Below are 4,741 nucleotides of genomic sequence, written 5' to 3'. Positions count from 1 at the left end.
GTGCGCATAACGAATCAAGCGCTCTGATTGGTCCAGAATAAAAACAATCGATCGGCCGCAGACATTTCAATAGAAACAAGAGCCACAAAGATGTGGTTAAATATTTCCTCCAATAGCTCAGAGCATAGATTGTAGTCGCAGTCGAACCCCACAGATTATCCTAAAGCCCCAACTTAGTAACTTAGATTTATTAAAGCCTTTATATTAAGCAATATCCGATACAAAACAAAATTTAACCATATTCCTGCTAAAAATTGTCTTTATTTCATAGACATGTTCACAGATGATATAAGTCTAAAAACTTGTTAAAAAATTGCATGCAAATGATAACCATTTTGACACAAAGAAAAATGTATTTTATTCAACTAATATTGTTTTTTACCTTCATTAAGGAAATAAAATCTTAGATTTACAAGTTGATATTATTCTAAGACTCATCTGAGTAAGAAAGTGCCAAAATATCTTGAGACTGTCTACTAAGGGACTAATATGGAAATATGGCAATATGAATTTGGGAGATATCGAAATATGTTGTACACATTAGTTTCATATGAAAAACTTCCTTGTCATCAATATTTTAAACCACCATATTATACCATCCACAAGTAAAAAGTTACTTAAAAATGGATCTCCTTCTTTACAGATTTAGATTTCCAGTGCATAACATCTGTTACATTAGTATTCATGTGATAATAATATACCAAATTGTCAACCTTGAAATTGTCACATTTAGTTACAGTATTGCTGAATATTTACAACACTTTCCAGCAAACTTTTTTGTGAAATTTGTGTCTTGATAAACTAAACTCCATGACATTTGTATCATTGATCATTAAATCACATCTTGGAACAATAGAGTTCCTTGGTTCAATTATTGCAAGAATGTTTATCTTTGTTCATATTCTCATTGTGTGCAACATTATCATTACATCATTGCCAGCAAGTTACATTGTATTGTCAGCTTTAGAGGTCGTCAAACTTTGTTGAATTTGTAATCCTGGCACCTGAATGTGAAAGGAAAGAAAAATTCAAAATTTCATAATGGGAAATAATCTCTTTACAGTAATCAATGCCAAATGTGTGGTCATTCGCTGAAATCTCCCAAAAAAAAGGCTTTAAAAGGGTGAGACTCTGCTTGATGGTTTGAGCTATGTTTGCCATGCATATAAACTGAGCCATTAAAGAAGTTTACGGGAACGTACAAAAAGGACCACAGGGTACGTACAATAAGGTACACTGGGAACATACAATAAGGTTCACGGGGAACGTACAATAAGGTACACTGGGAACGTACAATAAGGTTCACGGGGAACATACAATAAGGTATACTGGGAACGTACAGTAAGGTTCACGGGGAACATACAATAAGGTATACTGGGAACGTACAATAAGGTACGCTGGTAACATACAATAAGGTGGACGGGAACATAAAATAAGGTTCACGGGGAACGCACAATAAGGTACACAGGGAACCTACAGGGAACCTACAATAAGGTATATACACAGGGAACATACAATAAGGTACTGGGGAACGTACAATAAGGTACATGGGGTACGTACAATAATGTATACGGGGAACGGCACAATAAGATACACTGGAACAACGTACAATAAGGTACACGGGGAGCGTACAAAAAGGTACCCAGAAACACACAAAAAGGACCAACGGAGAGCGTACAAAAGGTATACCTTGAAAGCATTCAAAAAGGACCATGGGTAGTGTACAAAAAGGACCACACAAAACGTACCAGGACCATGCCGACGCACCGGACTTAACGAACACCGGACTTAATTTGTCCGGTGTAGCGAAAGGATACTTTTTGCCACCGGACAAATACACCAGACAGTACGGTGCGTCGGCAGGGTCCTAGCGTACCAAAGGATCCCAGAGAGCGCACACAAAAGATACAAGGGAGGGGAGCATACAAAAAGGTAAACAGGGAGTAAAAGCATCTATTATGATCTAGTTTTCTTTTTAGCATCTGGCATCAAGGCTAAAAATGGGGCACTGAGAAGAGTGCAAGCTTTTCCAAGTTTTGACTATTAATATCTAGACAATATATACATGATGGAAATCAGAAAGAAATTTATGCTCACCTTCTTCTCAAGTCAAGATAGGAATGGATTGGATTTCCATGTGTTTCAGCTTCTTTCTCCACCCTTCTTCTTCTCCTTATGGGAAAAATAAATTCAGCACACACGAGAGAAACTCAGGCAGTCCTCTGAGCTTTACACACAATCATTTGTTTTATGAAAAGCTGGTAAAAACCCCTGCCATATTTTGATAGAAGGATACTATTTTCTTCCCCGCTAAATCTTCGCGACGATTTTCAGTCACGTGACTGAAGAGCCTAGTCATAATGTGCAGCACGAATAAAGAAAACATTAACATCGAAAATGGAAGAAAAGACGGAAAAAGGCCGTTTTAACAAATATTCCCCTATAGTAGGGAAATATTTAACAAAAGATTCTACAGCCTAGCTTCAAATAGATGAATAGCGCATTTCTTATCCTCTTTTCCCAAATCTCTGATCTATGCAACTTTAAATCTCCTCCAGATCTCATCGATGTCGGTGAAGGTTCTCACTAACATTAGGGCTGGCTCTGCTAAGAAGTTGTTCTTCAGAAGATCAGGCAGAAACTTGGCTGGCGTAGATTGTAGGTAGAGTTTTTCAAAATTATCCTTGAATGTATGGAAGTCAACTGAAGAATCATACCCGTGGAATTTGTCGAGTTTGATGTTCAGGTGTTCTTTGTTGTAGTGCAAATCTTTGTCGAGCTTTCTATACGATATCTCCTTGTTGACGTTTGTGCTGAAGTTGTGTTTGAGAGAATCTAATTTTACAAATCTCTCACCAATGTTCTTCACTAATAACAATGTCTCTGCTTTTGTGATTGGTGATTGTAGGACTTCTTCATACTTTTGGGATAACTTTTCGAACCTTTTGACGATAGAGCTGTTTTCGTTCTTAAATTGGACAAGTTCAACATCACTTACATCGTCAAGTTTCAGGTCAAACGGTGTCTTGAGCTGAATCATGGTGCGGTCCAGTGTTTCGAGAGCAAAAACAGTAGCAGCTTCTTTAGCTGTTGATTCACTTGATTGTTTCACACGGGTTGCAAGGTTGAGTTTTGCTTTGTAGTCGATGGCTTCCTTGATGGCATTTGAGATGGAGTCGTAACATTTGTTGATGGATAAGCGTAGGACATCATCAGCGTTGACGTCTTTGAGTTTTTGGCAGATAGATGTGCGATGACTCTTGTGTTCTTTGATGAGGTCATGAACTTCTTGTGATGTGACACATGCACGAAGTGGACTTTCATTGATCAGATCATTTGCCTCATCTATCAGGTCTGTTATATCAGAGTTGGTTGTGTCAGACTCTGACATGGTGAAGGTACGTTTGAAATGTCTGATTGGTCAGTAGGCGCAACTTCAGATTGAGGGTCTGGTTTGTATACGACTTGTCCAGTTGAACCAAGTATATCGTACTTGATTAGTTTGATATTACGTTTAGGTCTTGATGACATAAAGGTTGAATAAAGATAGATTGATGTACCTTGTTGAAGTAATTTGAAGTGGACGTGTCACGATGATGATCAGCGTGATACAGTAGTTTGATTCTATCGGTTTAGTTGATTGGTCGATAGTTACAATTGGTTGAGTGATCGATTAATTTGGTTGAGTGATCGATTAATTCAGTTGAGTTGGATTTGATTGGATTGGTTAGATGATCTGAGTCTGTTTGAATGTTGTCTATCGGGTGCTTCACAGACTATCACAAATTGGTTATGTGCTTGGAACCATTTATTGAGAGAGGTTCAAACTGAAATAGATACAAATGAGTTTTATAAATAACTGGAAAATAAATAAAATTGAATGAGTATGAACGAAATCTAAGTCTATCTATGTCTAAGTGACAGCTGGAAGCTGACCAAGATGGAAGAAAGCCAAATGACTATGTCCAAAAGTAGACAAATTCTGAATGTGCAAAATTGAATTGACAATTGAAAATTGAGATATTATTTAAATAAATTTGAAGTTTTGATCCAACATCATGTCTTGACTCTTCAAGGACTTATGAGTGAATGAACTGAGTGAGAAGTGATCCTATATTTATATAAAAATATTGATGATGTCATCATAAATGTACTTGAAATGGTTTGGAAATAATATATCTAGCAAAATGGTAGCAAAAATGTAAACAAAAACTAGTCTGCAAAAATGCTAAATGAAAATGGTAGACAAAGTAACAAGAAATTTAAAGTAAAATTATTCTTTATTTTGGTGCTTTTTAGCTCAAGTTTTATAGATTTTTATCTGGTTATTCAACACCCGTGTGCAGCAGCTTGTGCAAAGGGATTTCATGATTGAATATAACATAATCATAAAACGATGACGTCATCGAAAAATAAAAATTTGTCAAAATTCGAAATTTTTGTTTTTTTGGAAAGAAGATCCTTCAGTGAACATAAAATATTATTATGAAAACGTTTGAAAATTCCTTTAAAAAAGTCTATTGGCCAAAATTAACATTTTCAATTTAAAATTCTTTCAAATGCTAACAAATGTGTCAAGGGAGTGATTTACAGTCTACTTAGAGTGACATCCGTGCCTTGTCTTACACGTTTTTTATAAGAACAATTTCATAAGAATACGAGGCTGAAATTTGTCCAAAACCTAAGAAAAAATTAAGAAGAATCTGAACCTCAGATTTCAGAAATTACTGACAAGTACATA

The 4,741-nt window shown here is 36.1% G+C and overlaps 1 long non-coding RNA gene across 1 annotated transcript; it reads right to left on the bottom strand.

The window, feature by feature from the left end:
- Positions 1 to 333: 333 nt before the first annotated feature.
- Positions 334 to 2,305, bottom strand: LOC136818451 (uncharacterized). Its single transcript, XR_010848236.1, has 2 exons — positions 2,098 to 2,305; positions 334 to 1,004 (listed from the first exon to the last, which is right to left on the bottom strand). It is a non-coding gene; the product is annotated as an uncharacterized lncRNA (long non-coding RNA).
- Positions 2,306 to 4,741: the final 2,436 nt, after the last annotated feature.

This window comes from Clytia hemisphaerica, unplaced genomic scaffold, assembly GCF_902728285.1.
Source record: "Clytia hemisphaerica strain Z4C2 unplaced genomic scaffold, Clytia hemisphaerica genome assembly, whole genome shotgun sequence".
Lineage (NCBI taxonomy): Eukaryota > Metazoa > Cnidaria > Hydrozoa > Leptothecata > Clytiidae > Clytia > Clytia hemisphaerica.
The sequence above is the reverse complement of the archived record's forward strand: the minus strand, read 5'-3'. Positions and strand labels throughout refer to the sequence as shown.